This window comes from Cyprinus carpio, chromosome A4, assembly GCF_018340385.1.
Source record: "Cyprinus carpio isolate SPL01 chromosome A4, ASM1834038v1, whole genome shotgun sequence".
NCBI classification, from domain to species: domain Eukaryota; kingdom Metazoa; phylum Chordata; class Actinopteri; order Cypriniformes; family Cyprinidae; genus Cyprinus; species Cyprinus carpio.
Genome location: NC_056575.1, coordinates 7,751,307 through 7,774,946, shown reverse-complemented (window position 1 = coordinate 7,774,946; position 23,640 = coordinate 7,751,307). Strand labels below are relative to the sequence as shown.

Here is a 23,640-nt window from a genome sequence, read left to right as displayed (position 1 = left end):
TTTTGGTGTACTAATCATTTAAATTAACATAAATAATTTGATTATGATAAACAAGATAAGTCAAACGTAATCTAAAAGTAGTTTTGGTTGACTAATCTAAATTAACTTTGGTTTACACTTTGAGATAAACAAAGTTTATGAAAACATCGTCATGTTTGTTTTTAAAATTTCTTTCTTGTATTACTTGTTGTTGTATGTCTTGCTTGGTGGAAACACTTGTTGTTGTGGGTTGTTGGTGATTCTTAATAATAAGTGGTTGTTGTTGTTTTGTTTATGTGAATTTGACCAGCAGGATGAGGTTGTGTGTAGAGAGTGGACTGTGGGGCTCCTGTACAGGTGCTGGGAGCAGCTGCTTTTGACAGTGTTAGGAGGACGCTCAGATGTGGACACAAGAGATTCAGTGCAGAGGAAATGAGTCTCAGATTCACCTCTGTCCAACATCTCCATTGCACAAACACAATTGTTCTCGTGATAATTACCAGAGGTTACTGTGTGCTGGTAAGAATTAAAATAAAATAAAAGTTAGAATATTATTTCTGTCATGACAGCTCTCGGAGAGACTGGCATTATAATATACATAGAAATGTTAGTTAGAAAGTGTAGGGCCTACTGTGTGTTAACAAACAGATGTAAATCAAATCAGGATTCCAGATCACACATCAGCTGCTCAAAAAATGTGTCAGTGAGACGGAGTTCGAGCTCAATGGAGATGTGACAGTCTCGGGTGGGTAAACAGTGGAGCCGTGAAGGAGAGATGCGAGGCACAAACCACTGTTAAGGTCTTCATTAATTCGTGCTTGTAGTATTTAATGTGGTATATATGATTTTGAAAGCATTGAATCGCTATAGAAATCGCGATTCATTCGATTCTGTAGCTTTTAAAATCGATTACTTTCCGAAAATCGGCGATCCACGATTCAAAAATCATGTTTCAAGATCGATGCATAGCCTATGCATCGTCAGGGTTTGTAATCGATGCATCGATAAAAGAGTGAATCGTTACACCCCTACGTCATTGACATAATCCTTATTTGTATTGTATCCTCTTAATTGTATAGTGAAGCTGTTAGGAGTAGTGTTTAGTGAGGTGAGTTTGTATTTTGATTATGCTTGTTGTATTTTCTATCTAGATTTTTATTTCGTCATTAGAGATGGAGTGTGTGTTTGGTTGTTGGTTGGAGTCCATTCCTGTTCTGGTCGAGTGGAGGTGTTTCATAGAAGTGGGGAACAGTGTGTGGTGACTGGTGGGATTTGGCTGATGCTGCAGTGGTGTGTAGAGAGCTGGACTGTGGAGAACCTGTAGATGCTCTGGGTGATGCTCATTTTGGACCAGGATCAGGACCAATCTGGATGAGTGCTGTGTTATGTACTGGCTCAGAGTCTTCTCTAAAGAACTGTGGGTCAGGAGGATGGAGCATACATACCTGTTATCACAATCTTGATGCCAGTGTCATCTGTTCAGGTAAATCATTGAACTTGTTGCCCACGGATTTACTATGGAGACTTAAAGAATGATTGTGTTTTGTGTGGTTATGGGATTTTCTTTTGTTAATTTAAATCATTGAACTTGTTGCTAATATTCTAATATAAAAAATTGTATTGTGGTATTTAACTATCATTTATTGTATATACTTTTAACCAGCATTTGTGTTTGTGTATTGTTATTTATATAATATAAACAGGTCACATACCTTCTCGACTTGTTAATGGATCTAACCTGTGCTCTGGGAGGTTAGAGATACTTCGTAATCAGACGTGGATGTCAGTGTGTGCCGCTGCCTTTGACCAGCAGGATGCAGAGGTTGTGTGTAGAGAGCTGGACTGTGGGGCTCCTGTACAGGTGCTGGGAGCAGCTGCTTTTGGCAAAGGAGATGCTCAGATGTGGACACAAGAGATTCAGTGCAGAGGAAATGAATCACTCATTCAGTTGTGTTCAACTTCGCATGACATACAGTGCTCTCAAGAAAACAATGTGGGATTGATATGTTCTGGTAAAATTTCAATGTTTAAGCTTAAAAAAAAATATACATTTATTAACTATTATATATTATATATATTATCAACATTGAAATTTAAAAAAATCACATGTAGTAGTGTTTTACAATTGTCACATCCTTGTGTATCATTTGATTGATTGTTTTGTATAATTATGATGCAAAAACAGTTGAGCAGGGTTAAAATAGTTTTGAAATAAATGTTTAGTATTCCAGGAGATATGTTAAGTTTAAAGACAAGGAACCTCAAATTTAGAAAGAGTATGTTAGCAATTGCCAAACACTGCAACACAATAACAGCAATTAAATAAATTGTTTGTTTTCTTGAGTTATTTGTAATATACTCTTGTCCAGCTTTATTTGTCCAGTTCAAAATATGTATAAATATTTGTATTTACCAACTTCTGTTCTGCTACTGTGTTTAAATTCTCTCTCTCTCTCTCTCTCTCTCTCTCTCATGTACAGATTTTAAGACTGTTAGGTTGGTTGGTGGTAACAGTTCCTGCAGTGGTAGAGTGGAGGTTCATCATGATGGTCAGTGGGGAACAGTGTGTCATAGAAGCTGGGATAAGACTGATGCTGAAGTTGTGTGTAGAGAGCTGGGATGTGGAGAGGCTTTAAATGCAGTGTATGGGGCTTACTTTGGACAAGGATCAGGACCAATCTGGATGGATCAAGTGGCATGTAGTGGATCAGAGTCAACACTGAAGGACTGTGGATCATTAGGATGGGGTGTTCATAACTGTGGTCATCGGTATGATGCTGGAGTCATTTGCTCAGGTGAGCTGCTCAATAAATCAACCTTTTAATGCATCACTGATCAGACTTTTTAATTCAAAAACATCATTTATGAAATATGAAATATAAAATAACTGATTTCAAAGCATTTTGTAAACAATGAATTGATAATTAGTATATTTTATGGTCTAACCTATTACTTTAATCCATTTATCCCTTTCTATTAATTAAAGGACTTACTGTTGGTTTATGTCTGTATCATAATCATGATAGATGGTCTTGTGTGTTGTGTAAATATAATCAGAAACTATAAACTATGGACGATTTACAAGACTTGCTGATGGACCTCACCTGTGCTCTGGGAGATTAGAGATACCTCATGGGAACACATGGCACAAAGTGTGTGCCACTGCCTTTGACCAGCAGGATGCAGAGGTTGTGTGTAGAGAGCTGGACTGTGGGGCTCCTGTACAGGTGCTGGGAGCAGCTGCTTTTGGCAAAGGAGACACTCAGATGTGGACACAAGAGATTCAGTCCAGAGGAAATGAATCACTCATTCGACGCTGCCCATCATCAGCTTCAAATAATATAAATTGCACCCATGACAATCACGTGGAACTGATGTGTTCTGGTATAATGTTTAAACAAATCTAATTGTTAAACAGACTATTATTGTACAGGGCTTGACATTAATTGCCCAATGGGTGGATATCAGTAGTGACGTGTAACACAGTCATTAGCCACTTTGGTTGGTTTCTGCGGGTCCTTAAGAACTTTTAAATTTAGTTGTTGAAATTCTAAAATGCTACAAGAAAAGCCTGTTAGAATTTTTAGAGGTCTTAAATTTGAGGACAGAAAGACAAGAAACACAATAGGCTAGATTAATGTGATGATTCAACTTTGAAAGGCTATGATTCTATTGAATAATGAGCACTGTACGCATCAAAGTCAAAATGCGGCACAAGTGTTTTTTTCATATGTATCCAGGCCCACCTCCCCCAGGGGGCCAGGGTGGGCCTGGGCCACCCGATCAGAGGCTATTGGCCCACCCTGGCACCCACACCCCATAACAGCCAATCACAAAATTGGTGCGATAGTTAATTGAGCTCCATATATTTTTCTTTTTTTTGTTTTCTTCCCAGCCCCCTTCTTTCCATTTTGTTTGTTTATTTATTTATTTTTATATATTTTTTTTAATTTGTTGAGAAAGCCTTAGCAAGCACATTCATTTTGTTACCTTTGAGGTTAACGAACTTGCTGAATTACACAGGGCTTGACAGTAATGACTGCCCAATGCCCCAGGGCCAGCCAGCATGAAAGATGTTCGAGACAGTTGACAGAATTGTCAGTGGCCCGAACGGGCCAGTAATAAATCTGCCCTGAAGTAAGCCTTGCCTATTTAAGCATTAAATGTGCTGTATGTAGGATTGACACCTGGTGGTTGAGCTAGGTACTGCAGTCCACATTCAAAATATTGGAGAGGGTTTTTTCACCAGGTCCCTCCTCCTCAGACTTGACACACAGCAGGTTGCCAGATTGACGACACCAACAGGGACGAGCGCACCTAACGATGGAAGGCATTTCCAAAATTTACCTGGAATGCACATTTTCAAAGGAGAATAACTGACTGTAGCATTGTTTTTCAGATTGTTTCACAAATATGTTAACTTAGCGCGTTTCGTAAATATCTGCAAACATATTATGTTATTTTTATGCTTTAGTAAAGTCAAAAACTTACATACAGCAACTTTATAATGATTTTAAAGGATAAAGGATAAAATTTACTCACCCCCATGTCATCCAAGATGTTCACATCTTTCTTCCGTCTAAAAGAAATTTAGGTTTTTAAGGAAAACAGTTCCAGATTTTTCTCCATATAGTGGATTTCAAGGGGACCCATAGGCGCCGATTTATGTGTGATCACCTAAATATGAGCAATTGATAATGAAAACTATTCAAAGTGTTGATTTTTTCAAATTTTAAGTGTAGAATTATTATGACCTTTTTTTTTTTTTTGATTTGAAGCTTATCCTAAATTAAATACTGTTTTTTTTTATGTTTTTGTTTTTTTCATTGTTTTTGCAAGTGTGAATCCCGCATAAATATGTGGATGTTCAATTCACATACATTTTCATGTATATTTTTGTCCTGTCCATTGCTCTTTCAAGTGTGAATCCCGCAGGATAATATCGCTTAGAAAGCACACAAAGAGCACTCCCTTTATAATCACTAATAAGCTGTTCCTCGTTTTAGTTCATCGCGACCTTAAAAAGTTTTGTTATAATAAGAGGATTCTTTGAAAACCCAGCACTGGACTCTAGTTTTATGAGCGGTGCGTGGATTCTAACTAAAATGCCTCTGATTGGCAAATTGCGTTCATGAAATCAACAGATATGGCTGTGATTGGCTACAATGCTCAACGCTGCAGAAAACACAATGTAAATAAACCTTTTGATCCGCTCTCCAGAGTGCAAACACAAATATGCTCTGTATAGATTGCCAGATCTGTTTCGCCAATATTATAGTAAATACGTCTATGATGGGACCCAACGAGTTAAAGGTCCAAACGGCCGTTTCAGTGCAGGGCAGGGCCCAGCTGAGGAATAAGGGTCTAATCTAGCGAAACAAACTTTATAACTACAAATGCTCGTCTTGCACCAGCCTGACTTCACGCATTATGTAGTCATGTTGGAAAGGCAACGCGTGACGTAGGTGGAAGTACCAACCCAGTGTTTACAAAGCAAACATGCCAAGAAAGTGAGTGAGTGATGTGACATACAGCCAAGTATGGTGACCCATACTCAGAATTTGTGCTCTGCATTTACACCATCCAAAGTGCACACACACAGCAGTGAACACACACACACACCGTGAACACACACACCGGAGCAGTGGGCAGCCCATTTATGCTGCGGCGCCCGGGGAGCAATTGGGGGTTCGGTGCCCTTGCTCAAGGGCACCTCAGTCGTGGTATTGCCGGCCCGAGACTCAAAACCACAACCTTAGGGTTAGGAGTCAAACTCTCTAACCATTAGGCCACGACTTCCCCAAGTCAAACGTCCTTTTCAAAAAAGGGTAGAACAACGAAGTTGGAGAAGAAAATGAGATGGAGTTTTTCGCTCTACCCAAACTTTTTGAACCAAAGAATAGAGACGAAAAGCTAACCGCATGTGACCTTTCCAACTTGATTACATAATGCGTGAAGTTGTGGAAGCGCATTGCAGAGCCAGTGCAAGATGAACATTTTTGTTTTTGTTTTTTCTCGAAAATTACGTATCGCTTTTAACTTGACAAGACCCTTATTCCTCAGCTGGAATCATCTAGCCCTGTTTGAAACTGAATTGAAACTGCAATTTGGACGTTGGTCCACGCTGAAGTCCATTATATGGAGAATAATCCTGGAATGTTTTCCTCAAAAACCTTCATTTCTTTTTGACTGAAAAAAGTAAATACATGATCATCTTGGATGACATGGATGTGAGTAAATTGTCAGGAAATTTTTATTCTGGAAGTGAACTAATCCTTTAAAGTTGTGAGGTTTTTTTTATTGTGGTGGTGTAATAATTTTTTGTATTATTATTGTTGTTTTTTTAGATTGTTGATTGGTTGTTGGTAGGGTGGTTTCTAGATGATTCACGTGAATTTGAACATTCAAACGGTTTTAATACTTTCAAGCACAGGACGATGCGAAATAACTTTTTAGCTTAAAGTTCTAAATAGTTGTGAAATATAACAGAAAAAGAATAGAATATTGCAAGAATATTCAAAATTAAGAAAAAAAAAAAAAAACCTAACAACTGCCATAAATGTATGATATTAAAACTACAAATGTGAGATAAATTTTTTAAATGCATTAAATAATTGCATTAAAAACCGACTGTCTTCAGAAAACTTACGATGGTATTTTCATTTCATCTTAATTATGCTTGGTAAAGTAGCATTAAAAAGCTAAAGCGCTGCTTTTTGTACGCAGCTATTACCGGGTAAGCCACTATATTTTGCTCCTCCAAAACCTACTGACAGAATGAATTTGCATTTTCAATAAGCCCGTCTGCTGTTTTTGTTCAGACCAACACAAAAATCGACCCATTATTTTACACAGCAAACATGCAGGTGTAGGCTAAATGTAAACCAGTGGATCGCTAAAATCCCCTAATATGTTTTCTAAGTATCTATACAAATAAAACAGGAAGATAGATGTGTGTTTTTTATATTGAAACCGTTGGCGTTATTCTTCTCTTCTTCTTCTTCTTCTCTTCTTCTTCTTCTTCTTCTTCTTCTTCTTCTTCTTCTTCTTCTTCTTCTTCTTCTTCTTGTGTTCTTCTTCTTCCGCAAGTCTATGGCAGCCCATAGAACCGATTGTGGGGAAAGTTGTATAATTTGGCACACTGATAGAGGACAGTCCCAGCATTAACTATAGCAAATTTGAAGTCTCTAACTCCAACTCTCTAGCGCCACCACTTGTCCAAAGTTTCAATATTTTTATGCTAATAACTTTTGAAACCGTAAGCCACAAAATGAAAATTCTTTTTTCCTCTGAATCCTTGGCTCAGGCCAAGTCGAACGAACCCCGAAATTCAAAATCGCAAGGTTTAGTTTTTTCGCTATTTTCAATTGTTCGAAAAACCTACTTTTTCGGACTCGTCCTAGACGGTTAGTCTGATTTTCACGAAAATTGCTCAGTTCATCTTCTGATGAGGCCGACAAAAAAGTTATGGAATTCAAGTTGATTCGTCCAACCGTTCTCGACTACCAGAAGCGAAAAATTCTACGAAAAGCACGCCACCAAAAAATGCTTGTGAGGCTATAACTCCGCAACGGTTTTTTCGTATTGAGACCAAAACTTGGTGTCTTTTATAACAAACATGACCTGAGACTTCCTGCAGTTTTTCGACGCAGCGCCACCTAGTGGTCAGGAGATATGAAAAATGCATATTTTTGCTTATAACTTCTGAATGGTTTGGCCAAAAATCACAAAAACTGGTCTCATTAGATTCGGTGGGTCATGTCAAGTCGAATGATATCCAATTTTCCCGTGTCGGCCATTTTAGGTGTTGGCCATTTTGAATTATGTTTCAAAATGCTGTATTTTTTGAACGCATTATCGTATCGCTACGAAAATAATTACAAAAATGTTTGGCTCCATGCCCTGAAGCAACTCAAAAAGTTTGGTGGCAGCGCCACCTTGTGGTCAAAAGTTATAATGAAATATCTTAAAAATGCTAATAACTTTTGAAAGAATTAGACTATTGCAATGAAAGTCATGTCGCTATATTCTTTGGATCATGACGAGAAAATCGATACCAATTATTCCAAAATTGGCCATACTTCCAGTCCGCCATTTTGATTAAAGTTGAAAAACTACTTTTCGAACTCCTCCTAGACCGTTAGTTCGATTTTCACCAAATTTGGTTCGGATCATCTTCAGACCAAGCTGACAAAAAGTTATGGATTTTTGTGTTGATATACGAAACGGTTTTCGTTTAGCGGCGGATCAACAAATTTGGTAGTAAGATGCCAAAATAAATCTGAGGCTGTATCTCTGCAAAGCTTTGACATTTTTGCACCAAACTTTGCAGGTGCAATTGTCACGTCACACTGACCATGCCACATTAATTTGGTAACAGCGCCACCTATTGGTCAAGAGTAATAAACCATTCATTAACCATTAATAATTACATTTATAAAAATGCTTATAACTTTATATTGCATTAGCCTATTGCAATGAAACTGGTCTCAAAATATTCCTTGGCTTATGTTGACAACATAGATACCAAATATGTCAGAGTACTCTGAACTTCCTGTCCGCCATTTTGATTTATGTTGAAAACGTACTTTTTCGAACTCCTCATCAACCCTTGGTCCAATTTTCACCAAAATTGAATCAGATGATCTTCAGACTGTGCTGAGAAAATGTTATGGATTTTGTATCGATAGACAAAATCGTTTTCGCATACCACAGCGACGAATTTCAGGCATGATGCCAAAATGACACTTCAGCCTGTATCTCTACAATGCTTTGGCATACTGACACCAAACTTTGTGTGTGCCATTGTCACCTCACACAGAACACACCAAAATGATTTGATTACAGCGCCACCTGTTGGTCAAAAGTGATAAGCCATTTTAATCATAATACTAGTGCTTGTATTTATGATTTTTTCCGCCATCATCAATTACAATCATCCTAAAATGGCTTCAGTTACTCCTATCTGCATTTGGTCTGATGGTCCATGCCATGCTTAGCTCCTCAATTTGACTCTGGAGTGCTTGGCCCCGTAATTGCTGCTTGCAGCTATATTTTTTTATAGTTATATTTGAAACTTTTGTCTCACCCCATTAATAAAAAAATGTTTAAAAGGCTGAAATGTGAAGTTTATAATTTTATAAAAATTGTTTTATATGATTCATATGTTACTATAGACATTGCCCTAACCCACTCATGGGGTATTCATTTTATTTGTGCAGCTCTTTAAAAAATAAAAGCTCTTAAAAAGCCTTAATTTTAAAAAGAAATCCTGCAGATACAATGTAAATATATGGAAAAAAAATAAAAGAGAAGACAGTTCAACAAAAAAGTGGAAGTCAGGTTGAGAATTGCTGGTATGTGTTCCACCAGAGAATCATGTACTAAATCATGACATTTGTATTTGAAGAAGTTGTAAATCTAGCTACAGTGTTTTGGCATACCATAATCAACTTTAATAATATACAATGTAATTTCCCAACAACAAAATTGTGACTAGTGAAAATGCTGAGTGGCTAGTAACTTTGGAAAACCACTAGCCACAGTGGCTGGTAAACACAACTGTTAATGTCAAGCCCTGCTTTGATTGTATTAAACAGAAACAACTGAAGAATTAATCATTATTCATACTATTATCTTTCCTGTTCTGTTTCATTAAGACCATGTTCTTTGTCCAGGTTACACTGATCTCAGGCTGGTAAATGGTTCAGACTCTTGTTCTGGTCGAGTTGAACGTCAGTACTTCAGTAAATGGGGCACAGTGTGTGATGCATGCTGGGATATGAGAGCTGCCAGTGTCCTCTGTGGACAGCTGAATTGTGGGATTGCTGTGTCTGTTGTGGGATCAGACTGGTTTGGAGAGCAAAGTGGTGAAATCTGGGCTGATGTGTTTGATTGTGATGGGAATGAAACAAAACTCTCAGAATGTTCCATCTCTTCATGGAGTCGAGCTGAACGTTCTCATAGTCGGGATGTTGGAGTAATCTGCTCTGGTGAGAGGATTTTATTGAAAAAAGTTAAACATAAATTACCTTCCTATATCTTAATAAAATGCCACATCTTCTCCTCAGATTCCTCTCTGGCTCTTCATGACGGTCTGGTGCGGTTGTCTGGAGAGAGACAGTGTGAGGGGAAGGTGGAAGTTTTCATCCATCAGGTCTGGAGGAGAGTTCTGCTGGACTCCTGGTCTCTCACTGAATCCTCTGTGGTCTGCAGACAGCTGGGCTGTGGCTCTGTGCTGAACTTCTACAGCTCCTCTTCATCCAGTCCTGAACACAGTCATGAGTGTTGTGTGACGGTCTTCCAGTGCTCTGGGAGTGAAGCTCATCTGGGGAACTGCAGCTCTCCACAAACTCTCAACTGCAGCTCCACACAACAGCTGTCAATCACCTGCCTTGGTGAGAAGAACAACATCTGGACAGATTCTTCAGTTGTTTGTGATCAATAATGTGTTTTTCTGTCTCTGAATATCAGGTCGGGGGTCCATCAGGCTGGTGGGTTCTGGGGGAGACTGTGCAGGGAGGCTGGAGGTTTTTCACAGCGGCTCATGGGGGACAGTGTGTGATGACTCCTGGGATATTAAAGATGCTCATGTGGTGTGCAGACAGCTGCAGTGTGGAGTGGCCCTCAGTAACCAGCAGGTACCAGCCTGGTTTGGTCCTGGTTCTGGACCCATATGGCTGGATGAGGTGGAGTGTGAGGGGAATGAGACGTCCCTGTGGAGCTGCTCTTCTCCCGTCTGGGGAAAACATGACTGTCAACACAAGGAGGATGTAGGAGTCGTGTGCTCAGGTAAACAGTTCAGTGTTATGATATAAAAATAAACCCTCCCAGAAAAATTGTGGATATATTTCAGTCGTCCAAATACAGTCAGTCAATCATATGGAGAAAAAAATATAAATTTTTCACTCTGTTATATTGCAGCCATTTGCTAAAATCATTTAAGTTCATTTTTTTTCCTCCTTAATGTACACACGTCACCCCATATTGACAGAAAAACACAGAATTATTGACATTTTTGCAGATTTATTAAAAAAGAAAAACTGAAATATCACATGGTCCTAAGTATTCAGACCCTTTGCTGTGACACTTATATATTTAACTCAGGTGCTGTCCATTTCTTCTGATCATCCTTGAGATGGTTCTACACCTTCATTTGAGTCCAGCTGTGTTTGATTATACTGATTGGACTTGATTAGAAAAGCCACACACCTGTCTATATAAGACCTTACAGCTCACAGTGCATGTCAGAGGAAATGAGAATCATGAGGTCAAAGGAAAAAAACTGCCCGAAGAGCTCAGAGACAGAATTGTGGCAAGACACAGATCTGGCCAAGGGTTACAAAACAAATTTCTGCTGCACTTAAGGTTCCTAAGAGCACAGTGGCCTCCATAATCCTTAAATGGAAGACGTTTTGGACGACCAGAACCCTTCCTAGAGCTGGCCGTCCGGCCAAACTGAGATGTCGGGGGAGAAGAGCCTTGGTGAGAGAGGTAAAGAAGCTCCCAAAGATCACTGTGGCTGAGCTCCAGAGATGCAGTCGGGAGATGGGAGAAGGTTGTAGAAAGTCAACCATCACTGCAGCCCTCCACCAGTCTGGGCTTTATGGCAGAGTGGCCCGATGGAAGCCTCTCCTCTGTGCAAGACACATGAAAGCCCGCATGGAGTTTGCTAAAAAACAGAGAAATAAGATTCTCTGGTCTGATGAGACCAAGATAGAATGCGGCCAAGTACAGGGATATCCTGGACGAAAACCTTCTCCACAGTGCTCAGGACTTCAGACTGGGCCGCAGGTTCACCTTTCAACAAGACAATGACCCTAAGCACACAGCTAAAATAACGAAGGAGTGGCTTCACAACAACTGCGTGACTGTTCATGAATGGCCCAGCCAGAGCCCTGACTTAAAACCCAATTGGTGGTGGACAGCCACCTGAAAATGGCTTTCCCACCAACGTTTACCATCCAACCTGACAGAACTGGAGAGGATCTGCAAGGAGGAATGGCAGAGGATCCCCAAAATCCAGGTGTGAAAAACTTGTTGCATCTTTCCCAAAAAGACTCATAGCTGTATTAGCTCAAAAGGGTGCTTCTACTAAATACTGAGCAAAGGGTCTGAATACTTGGTACCATGTGATATTTCAGTTTTTTTTTGTTTTTAAATAAATGTGCAAAAATGTCAACAATTCTGTGTTTTTCTGTCAATATGGGGAGCTGTGTGTACATTAATGAGGAAAAAAAATGAACTTAAATGATTTTAGCAAATGGCTGCAATATAACAAAGAGTGAAAAAATTTAAGGGGGTCTGAAATACTTTCCGTACCCACTGTATATGTAAAATCCAGTGTTTGAAATTAACAGGGTTGGATGAGAGCTGAGATTATTTCTTATCCTTTTCTATCTAGAGTTTAAAGAGATCAGGTTTAACTGAGGGCTGTGAAGGGAATGTGGAGGTTTTCTACAATGGATCCTGGGGTAATGTGTGCTGGAACCAGATGGGCAGAGACACAGCGAGTCTGATCTGTCAAGAGCTGAACTGTGGAAGATCTGGCAGTGAACCCAGTTATTCAGAGGGACTGAAGTCTTATAATTGGCTTGATTTTTTTAAATGTCGACGACATGATTCCACTTTATGGCAGTGTCCATCTTCACCCTGGGGACAGAATGTCTGTGGCAAAAATGAAGTGGCCAAAATTATCTGCTCAGGTAAAACAGATGCATTTTACATCACCAAACAATAAAAGAGTAATCCTTCAACATTTATGTTTTGAGAAGATGCATGAAATACATATATTACAATTGTGATTATAGAACAGGAGAGTCTTGAGTCTCCTCAGAGCTACCGGACATGCTCCACATCTCTCCACCAGAAACAGTGTTCAGGTAAGTTTATTTAATGGCAGCAAACATAAAAATCATGAATGCTGTAGACAATGTAGGGTAATGGTACTCTAATGTACTGCACCAACAGCATTTCATCTGGGCATATACACGATCACACACATACTCTTGTGCAGACGCCACTGTTCTGACTATACTCTGCTGGCAATTACTGTTTTTTTTTGTTGTTGTTTGTTTGATTGTTTTGTTTCCTTTTTTGTGATGTGTGTGTTTTAGAGCATCTTCCTCTCATACTGCGTGAAGGGGAGGGCCGGTGCTCTGGGAGGCTGGAGGTGTATCATAACGCTGTGTGGGGCTCAGTCTGTGATGATCAGTGGGACATCAGCGATGCTCAGGTGGTCTGCAGGCAGCTGGGTTGTGGAGCAGCACTGAGGGCTGATGGGAATTCAACCTTTGGTGCTGGTGAAGGTGTTGTCTGGATGAACAAAGTTGAATGCAGAGGGAATGAGATTCACCTGTGGGACTGTCCTCTCTCCCTGAATAACCACACTGACTGCTCCTGCAAGAGGCTTGTTACACTAACCTGTGCAGGTCAAAGCAACATTTTTAGATAATTTTAGTGCTAATAATAGTTGAGTGTATAAATTAATCATTTGTATGATTTTTAATGTGTTTGTGTCTGATTTGGCAGATTTATCAGATGTGTCAGTGTCCACTACTCCTGCCACAACAACATCAGCTTCTCCTCCAGTTTCTCCTGCAGTGCGCTCAACATCATTCTCTCCTCCACAAACTCCTCCACCAGCGTCTCCCCCAGTGCTTGTGATTGTTCTGGGTGTTGGGCTCTTACTGCTCTTAGTGCCACTGCTTATACTGATTCAGCAGAACAGAGTGTGAGAGGAGAGGTAGGAGAGATCCAGAGACGGTCATCTTGTGTCTTATTCAGTGTGTGATCAGTCATGTGTTGTGAACCTGACAGCAGGTTTGTCTGTCTACACTCACAGCTCTCTCTAAGAGGAGACACAGGACGATGTCTGAGGGCCTTTATGAGGAGATTCAGCACAGACACAATCACTTCACTCAGAGGGGTTGTGAGACATGAGCCATCAATCTCATTTAAATACATTAATAAGATGGCGTCTGTCAGACAGTAGATGTTCATCGATAATGTTTCATATCCCTTATTTAGTCCTGTTAAACCTCCTGCTTCAAACCACAGAATTCCTGCATTATTTGTCTCTGAAATCATTTTGCATTATTTGTCCTGATCTACAGTTCGAATTTTGTTACATTCTTGTCTTGAAATCTGGTCATATCATGTTTCGATAATACGTTTATTTTTTACTTGATTAAAATGACAGGTGCAGTTCTAGTTGTAATTCTAAGGGCCAGATTTATTAAACAGGGCAAATTAGTGTGAGAACCCAATCCTATAAAGTGCTAATGGGAGTGGAAAGTTCTGTAGTTGATCAAATTAAAGAACATCAACATAGCCAGAAAATTTCCGTAATGACCAAGGCGCTGTCCACGCAAAGTGGTTGTGGTTATTTTTAAAACCGCCGCTTTTCTACGCGGTTTTGTCCGTTCGTCCACACGCAAAACACAAGCACCAGGTCACTGAAACCGAACATTTTTGAAAACTCCTGCTAGGGTGAAGATTTTTCAAAAACTCTGGTTGCATTGTTATCTTGTAGGCAGCGAAACTGGAGATTTTGGCTTGTGATGTTAGAGCCAGTGCTTTTATCTCCGCCTACTGGACTTTTTCAGGCTTCTGATTGTCCAACATGGCTTTACGGTTGAGATTATATCGCCATCCGTTGGCTTGGCATGCTCTTGATAGTGCTTCATAGCATGCTTTGCGTTTCATGTGGATGGAGATTTTTTTAAAAAAGGAAGGAAAAGAAAACTCCATTTATAAAAATACCTGTGTACTCTTCTCCCATAAATTTATATCACTTTTTTTTTTTTTTAATTGATAATGTTTAACTGCATGTCTTTTGCAAATCCTGAGAGAAGTTTTTTATTTTTTTAATGACAAATAAGGGTTTGCACTGACACAAACTTTTAGTAAATCTGGCCCTATATCTGTTAATCTATAATCTATATATTAAATTAGAAATATATATTTTCTAATTATTAATTCAAATATATTTAAATCTATATATTAAATTAAGAAAATATACATTCAGGTTTATTTGGTGTGATGGTATTTGACTCGTGTTAAATTTGTAGAAGACACACCTGAGAGCTATGATGATGTCATCACCACTGAACACAACTCTGATATTAAAGGTGTTGTTACTTTTTAAAAATTATTTTAAAGGCATTTTCTAACATAGTCCCTTTAAAGTGATGCTCAGTACCAATAAAATGTAACCTTTGTTCTGTCTATATGTCCATGTGTATGTAGCGGACACTCCAGAGCATTATGATGATGTCATCATTAATGGACAGGACTCTCAAGATGTAATAGGTGAGTCACACCAAACCAGATTTTGTTTCTATGAAATAGAAAGCATTAATGAATCATCATGGCTTTATCAGGTTTAATCTAATAGTCTCAGACAGTCATGAGGAGAATGAGATGAAGTGACCACAAGATGTGTTACACATTACAATGTGAGGTTTTATTTCACATGTGTATCAGAGGGAGATCAGGAGTATGATGATGTGAAGAACAGCAATGAAGATGAGAGAAACCTGTTAGGTATGTTTTGTCTCATTTTTTACTTTATTAAATAATAATTTTCTCAAATAAATGTCTTAGTTTTAAATACTAAATACAACATTTAAGATGATATATTTGCTTTTGTTTTTTTAATAACAGATTATGATGATGTCATCACCACTGAACACAACTCTGATATTAAAGGTGTTGTTACTTTTTTTAAATATTTTTTAAAAGGCATTTTCTAACATAGTCCTTTTAAAGTGATGCACTGTACCAATAAAATGCAACCTTTGTTCTGTCTATATGTCCATGTGTATGTAGTGGACACTCCAGAGCATTATGATGATGTCATCATTAATGGACAGGACTCTCAAGATGTAACAGGTGAGTCACACCGAGCCAGATTTTGTTTCTATTAATATTTAATGCGTTTATTGCATTAATGAATCATTATGGCTTTATCAGGTTTAATCTAATAGTCTCAGAAAGTCATGAGGAGAATGAGATGAATGACACAAGCTGTGTTACACATTACAATGTGAGGTTTTATTTTCACATGTGTATCAGAGGGAGATCAGGAGGAGTATGATGATGTGAAGCACAGCAATGAAGATGAGAGAAACCTGTTAGGTATGTTTTGTCTCATTTTTTACTTTATTAAATAATAATTTCACTCCTTAAATAATTTCACTCCTTACAATAATTTGATCATTTAAGTTTATATATTTTCTTTTGTCTTTTCATACAACATTTAAGATGATATATTTGCTTTTGTCTTTTCATAGAATTTTCTTTCAATAGAATCCAATCCTCATTCATTTATGGTTTATTTAAATATGAAAATAACCATCTAGAGCTGGGTTTAAATGATCTTATAGCTTCAGGTTTTAAATGAGTTCTCTAGCTTGCATTTTGGAAAAATCAATTGCTTTGCACAAGTTTGAAATTGCTCTAGTACCATTTCTTTGCTTCTCTTTTTTTTCTTTAACATTCACATTCATAAAAAAAAAGAAAAAAACATTAAACTATCATGAAAAAACAAGTATAAATGAATAAAGTCATGCTTATGTATTTTTTTTCTAGTAAACACTGATTCTGTGCTCTGTCCCTCGCTTGAAGTTGGAGCCAACACCCGGTTCTGTGTTAATTAAAACAAATAAAGAAATAAATTGGGCGCTTATTTAATTTTTCAAAACATTTAATATTTTTAAGCTTTGTTTGTTTATGAATGAAAACATTATAACTAACATGATGCTTGCGTTAAGTATGTCTTGGTGTTGTACAAGTATTAATAAATTTACTGTGATAACAGCCCTGTCCCAAATCACACTCTTAACCTTTTTAATAAAAACATTTTGATTGGCCCATGATGGCTGACTGCAGTATTACAAAACCCTCGCCTCATGAGCCAAACAAAAAAATCTAATTACACTTCAAATAATTTTTTTCCCCAAAGACGGTTTCTGTGATCTTATGTAGTTTTTAATCAAACTAATGTAAAATACGTTTTGTTTTTGTTAGTTATTGATGCTGTAAAAACAGGGTGCGTTGTGATTATTATGTGCTTGTGATTGAGTCTTTGGAAGTTTGGGCGGGACCTTGATACTGCGGCTCCACCTTACAATCACTTCTACATGGACTCTGGCTTCATATGACGTCATCGGTGCAGGATGACAGCCCTCATTTCTAGGACATTTTGGCTTCTTTTTTCTACAGTTGTAGAAAATAGACGTGTTGTCCTTATTTTTATTTTTATTTTTTAATAAAGTTTATGGTCTGAAAGCTGAAAAAATACTACCTCCAGAACAAAACATGTCCAATGATTGTGTACACATCTGGTCCTACTGAGATGTTTTCATCAGATCGATTTTTGAAGGCAGCATAGCCCCTAGTTAGGGTAGCACCATATTTAAAAAATGAAATGAAATGCAATGAAAATGAGACTGTGAAGGATAGAAGTACAGAAGTGTGCTCAAAGGATTGGACTGTTGTTTAACAACATACCAGTTCGTCGTCTGATGAAGGTGTTTATGCAAAAACCGTTTAGACAAAAAACTCCGTAAAACAGTTTTGAAAGTTGCGAGTTGTGAAAATGATATCATCTACATTTATATACAGTGTGTGCCATTGTAAAGACTGTAAGTCTGCTTCTAACCTGACTGGTGTATAGATGCACACTTTGCTGTCTTTGATATCCCATTGTCCCGTATGTTCAAGTTTGTGCCTGGTGGTCAGTTTTTGTGTAAATGTATGTTTTTTACTTTTCCACTTTTGATGTATTGTCTAGTGAGAAATTAATATTGTAGTAATGAAATATTCGCTTAGTTATCACAAAAGCTGTCTCGACTCTTGTCTTGTGGATCATTAAACTCTTATGCTGCCTCAAATATCCATCTTAAATCAATTTTGTGAAGTTTTGTGCGTAAACGCCTGAAAAGACATAGCCTGATTAGGGCAGCAAGGCAACAAAAATCAGCTGCCTAAGCTTTCAGATGCAGCCAATCAATAGCAGAACTGTGGCAGATCTGGTGTTGAATCAGCTCAAACTGACTGCCTGGGTAAAGTGAAATGTTTATCACATTGACTCAAGTCTGTGGCAGTGTCCTTCATTTTGGGCTCAGTGAAGATGGACTGTGATGAGACTACACAGACATAATCTTGAATTCTTTGTGTGTTTTTAAGTAAATTCACTTTGACATCAAAAGTACATTCATAATTAAATTCATAACAGTACTGTTAAACTGTTGTGATTAAACTAGCCCTGAAAATCAAACAAAAGTTTTAAATCTAAATCAAAAGCACCTAATTTATGAATCTAATAATTGAAAATATTCTCTTTGCTACTCAGATGGTGAAAGAGAGCACTCCAAATAACAATGATGATATCATCACTGGACAACAGATTCCTTTAATACATGTAATATAATATTCTGGAGGTAGAGAATGAAGATGGAGACTCTGAGAAGTGCTTTAGACAGTTAAGAAAAAAAAAAAAAAAAAAAAAACCTAGGAGGGTAAGAAAATAGTAAAGTGCACAAACACACCCAGGTGATGGTGTTTGCAGACTGCTTCGTTGTATTCACTGACCTGGAAGATTTTCAGTGATGATTATAATTTTACTGCACAAGGCTAAACATGTCATCTGTAACTCATACTAACATGACTTAAAAAAAAAAGTTGAGATTGTTATTTTGCTGATATATAAAATGCCGCCTCTTAATTTATTGTTGATAAATCAACAGTTTGTCACCTACAATGGTTGTTAATAAAACTTAAATTCTCAGTATCTCACATCTCTCAGACCTCAATCTCTTATGAAGCACTATTGTTTCTTTGTCTAATTTCAGGCTTTTTTACCAAAACATTTTACCACAATGAAATGTCTGTTTGATCAGAAAAAGATCATTGAGATTTCATCGTTTTGAAAAAGAACTAAACAATTTGTAAGTGTTTAATATTGACACGCTTCCTCCTGTCCTAACACAAGCACAAGACACTTATCAGCTCGTTTCTGGAATAAGTGTTTTGCTGCCATCTATTGGAAGAGTTTTTTTTTTCTACCATCGTGTGGTTGAGTAAACACATTGCTACATTCAACGCAGAAGCCAATGTGCTGTTATTTAGATTTTAATTAGAGTAAGACATAGATTTGTGTGTTCTAAAAATAAACATTAAAATTGAATGGACAATAATAATGATAATAATCATTGATACTTAATAATAATGCCAGAATGGGAAACAAGGTTGTAAATCTTGGGAATTATGTAGTTATCTCTACATAAGTTATTTTTGTTATTATTTTCTTATATATCTCCTGAACTCATTGCAATGTGATATGTGAGGGGTATAATGTAGTGTTTGTTTTTTAGATGTTTTAACAAAGTGTGTTAAAATTCAAAGTTTACATAATATATGTGTGTGTACTATGTATATTTATTATGTATATATAATTACACACACATACAGTATATATTTTGATAATATAAACAACATATTTTTCTTAAATATACACATGCATGTGTATATATATATGTATATATATATATGTGTATATGTGTACATATATGTATATATATATATATATATATATATATCTATATATATATATGTATATATATATGTATGTGTATATATATGTATATATATATATATATATATAATATATATATATATGTATATTATTTTATTTATTTATTTATTTTTACTTTTTGGGAGAAAATGGAATAAGAAATTGTTATTTGCTGGGTGTCACAATTTAAGGAATTTTACTGAATTTATTTGTAAGAGGAAAATATGATGATATGAAGTTTGAAGTGAGCAGTTATCCGTCTCTGTATCTCAGCAGCTGTTGATGCTGTAAATATCCCGGAGTGCTTCCTCTCTCTGAAATCTTTAATGTCTCCTGTATGATGTGTGTCTATTTTTGCCTCTGGCAGGTGTGTGTGCGCATCCTCACTGAAGAGTCTCTATATGGAGGAGGGAGGAGTCCTTTTCAGCGCTGACTTTCTTTTGATATATATGGTGAAAATCAGAAATGGCTCCTCTGATTTGTCAGTTAAGTTGTTTGATGATTTCCTCTGTTGTGTCTAATAAGGTAATGATGAACGTGATTGGAAAGTTTTGGCTCATACTCTCTCTTTAGGGGGCTGACAGGAGCCAGTTTCTTCAGTGTGTTTGAGGGAGCAGAAGAAAGGAGGGAGAGGAGAAACTTGTGCTGCATTTTCAGCTGATGAAAATAGTTTGTTGAGCAGAAGGAGAAGATGAAGACTTGTCTGATGCTGATGTTTCTGATAAAACTCATCACCTCTGGTAGGTTTATACTTTGAATCAAGGAGGAAAATAATCTCAAATGAAACATTAAGCAATATTATGCTGCCGCTGACTCCCATTCTTTTCCCCCTAATCTTGCCCTCTTTCAATTAGTCTGTTATTCATCTATTTTATTAACAGACCGTGTAAATGTGAGGTTGGTTGGTGGTCACAGTCACTGTGCTGGTAGAGTGGAGGTGCTTCATAGAGGTCAGTGGGGAACAGTGTGTAGTGATAGCTGGGATATGGCTGATGCTGCAGTGGTGTGTAGAGAGCTGGACTGTGGAGAACCTGTAGATGCTCTGGGTGCTGCTTATTTTGGATCAGGATCAGGACCAATCTGGATGAGTTTTGTCATGTGTACTGGATCAGAAACTACACTGAAGAACTGTGGATTATCAGGTTGGGATAAATCTCCCTGTCTTCATTCTGAAGTTTCTGGAGTCATCTGCTCAGGTGAGCTGTTCCAAATTACTACATCAATCTAATATTTTTTCTCTGATATTAGAGTCTAATAAACGCTAATATTTTTTTGGTTGTACATGTATACCAAAAAAACAACAACAAACAAACAAACAAACAAAAAAAACATCTGTATCAGATGTAACATCTGTACATCTCTTTTTGAAATTAGTTCTACAAAACGTTTAAACTTCTTAACGTTTTTTTCTATGTCTCAGTTAAAAAGCATCTGCTAGTGCTTTTTGTAATGTTTTTCTGCCTAAATGTTTTTTTTTTTTTTGTCTGAGTGATAATAATTCCACTCGTGTATGTGTGATGAGCATTTTTCTTTACATGTTATGAAATTATCAGAAATTACTGTAAATATTAGCCAAAAAATTGTTTCAGAGATTTTAAAACATATATCTCTGAGAAATCTAAATTTAAGGAATATATTTTCTATAAATACACTGTTATTATTGCTGCTGTTGTTAACAACTATTTAAATGATCTGTGCTGTTTCAGAAGTCCGGCTGGTTGAAGGTACTCGCTGCTCTGGGAGAGTTGAGATACATCTTAATCAGACGTGGATGTCAGTGTGTGATGCTGCCTTTGACCAGCAGGATGCAGAGGTTGTGTGTAGAGAGCTGGACTGTGGGGCTCCGTACAGGTGCGGGAGCAGCTGCTTTGACAAAGGAGACGCTCGAGATGGGACACAAGAGATTCAGTGCAGAGGAAATGAATCTCAGATTCACCTCTGTCCAACGTCACCATCACATGAAAACAACTGTTCTCATGAATACATCGTTGGACTAGTGTGTGCAGGTTCCACTTTAGATTCAAATCCCTAAATTAAATGATTATAAGATGTTCTCCACTAATTTTGGTATCTTTGGTAAATATGAGCAAAACAGGCTGTGAAAAAAACTGTAGGCAGCATTTCATTAGTCAGTATACACATTCTTTTCTAAGCCAACTTTTAACATCTCCAGCTGATCCAAACTTTTTAATTATTGATGGGCATTCCTAATTAATAATCTGTTTTCTTATATAACAACTTCTTGATCTGTGCAACTCAGCAACTTTTGTCATGCATAATTACTGTATAGTGATGGATGCCTATAGGATTTTGGCCTTTGAAACTTTTCCTAATCACTCAGATCAACTTAAGAATGTAGAATATGAATGGGTATATAATTAAGGTAGATTTTTGCTTACATTCATTTCTGGCACAGCTAATAATTGTGGCACATATTTTTGTGCATTTTTAACACTAATAAATTCACTAAATATTTTAGTTGTCATTTACTAGTATTTTGAATTACAGACTAAGACTTTTGTACTTTGCCAAGGATGCTAATATTAGTGAAGGTGCTGTACTGGAAGTGTTTTTATTCTTTTTTTCTCATTATGTGTGATTATTTTATCTTAATGTTTCTTCTTGTCTTTTCATCTCTCATGCTTTCTGTTCAATATTTAGACCGTGTGAATGTGAGGTTGGTTGGTGGTCACAGTCGCTGTGCTGGTAGAGTGGAGCTTCTTCATAGAGGTCAGTGGGGAAGAGTGTGTGGTGATGGCTGGGATTTGGCTGATGCTGCAGTGGTGTGTAGAGAGCTGGACTGTGGAGAACATGTAGATGCTCTGAGTGATGTGCATTTTGGACCAGAATCAGGACCAATGTGGATAAATTTTGCCATGTGTACTGGATCAGAGTCCACGCTGAAGAACTGTGGGTCATTAAGACAAGGGTACAGTGTTGGAATGTGTTTGGTTTGGTTATGTTGTGTTTAATGGATGTGGGTCTTATGTGAAGGTTTGTGGGTCATATGGAAAGGCCTTATATAAACCTCTCATTAATAGGTTTAAAAAAAAATATTGTATTTCCAAACTTTAAAACTGCTTTTCTTTTAACATTAATAACTTAATGACAATATTTATATTGTTAAAAATTGTACCAGTATTTTTTTTTTCATGAGAGAAAAATGTCAGTGTCTAATCATCAGACATATTTAATATTTGTTAAAACATTATAACAAGGTTAACACTGTTTAATGCAAAAAATGGCCATGCATTTACAACATTAATTGAACAGAAGTTGGTTGAACATTTCACAATTAATTACTAGAAACTCATTGAATTAAACATGAAATTTTGAAGTAGAAAGACTGAAATAGTATTTTTTAAACATGAAATTTTGAAGTAGAAAGACTGAAATAGTATTTTTTTTATAAAACATACCAGTTAGTATAAATTAAGATGAATGCATCATGATGAACAAGTCTGAGTAAAAGATTAACAGTAGTACATTTAACATTAACCTAGATCAATGAATGATTCAAAATAATGGTGTACTGTACATTGTGTTCATTATACCTAATGCATTAACTGATGTTTACAAAATTAACCTTATGAAGTGTTACCAATGTTTCTTTTTCTTTCACTGTTCAGGTGTCCGGCTGGTTGGAGGTTCTCGCTGCTCTGGGAGGTTAGAGATACTTCATAATCAGACGTGGATGTCAGTGTGTGACGCTGTCTTTGACCAGCAGGATGCAGAGGTTGTGTGTAGAGAGCTGGACTGTGGGGCTCCTGTACAGGTGCTGGGAGCAGCTGCTTTTGACAAAGTAGACACTCAGATGTGGACACAAGAGATTCAGTGTAGAGGAAAAGAGTCACAGATTCACCTCTGTCCAACATCGGGGTGGACTGTGGGGCTCTGTTCACAAGACAGTGGTGTTGGACTAATGTGTACAGGTTGGAATAAGTTTTTCTTTAAGTAAAAGGAAAAAAAAATTTAAATGCAGTATTATTATGTCTCTGTTTCTTCACAATTTTATTCACATCTGCTTGTGTTTGTGCCCATTCTCAATATTTCTTTCTCTCTGTCCTCTGTCTTTTCATTTC

At 37.3% G+C, this 23,640-nt stretch overlaps 1 long non-coding RNA gene and 1 pseudogene across 1 annotated transcript; both read left to right on the top strand.

Annotated features, from left to right (window-relative positions):
* The first annotated feature begins 1,251 nt into the window (after nucleotides 1-1,251).
* On the top strand, nucleotides 1,252-14,593 carry LOC122139389 (annotated as a pseudogene).
* An 832-nt stretch (nucleotides 14,594-15,425) lies between these two features.
* LOC109069268 lies at nucleotides 15,426-16,093 on the top strand. The gene is made up of 4 exons (XR_002014189.2): nucleotides 15,426-15,525; nucleotides 15,646-15,690; nucleotides 15,811-15,873; nucleotides 16,057-16,093. It is a non-coding gene; the product is annotated as an uncharacterized LOC109069268 (long non-coding RNA).
* Nucleotides 16,094-23,640: the final 7,547 nt, after the last annotated feature.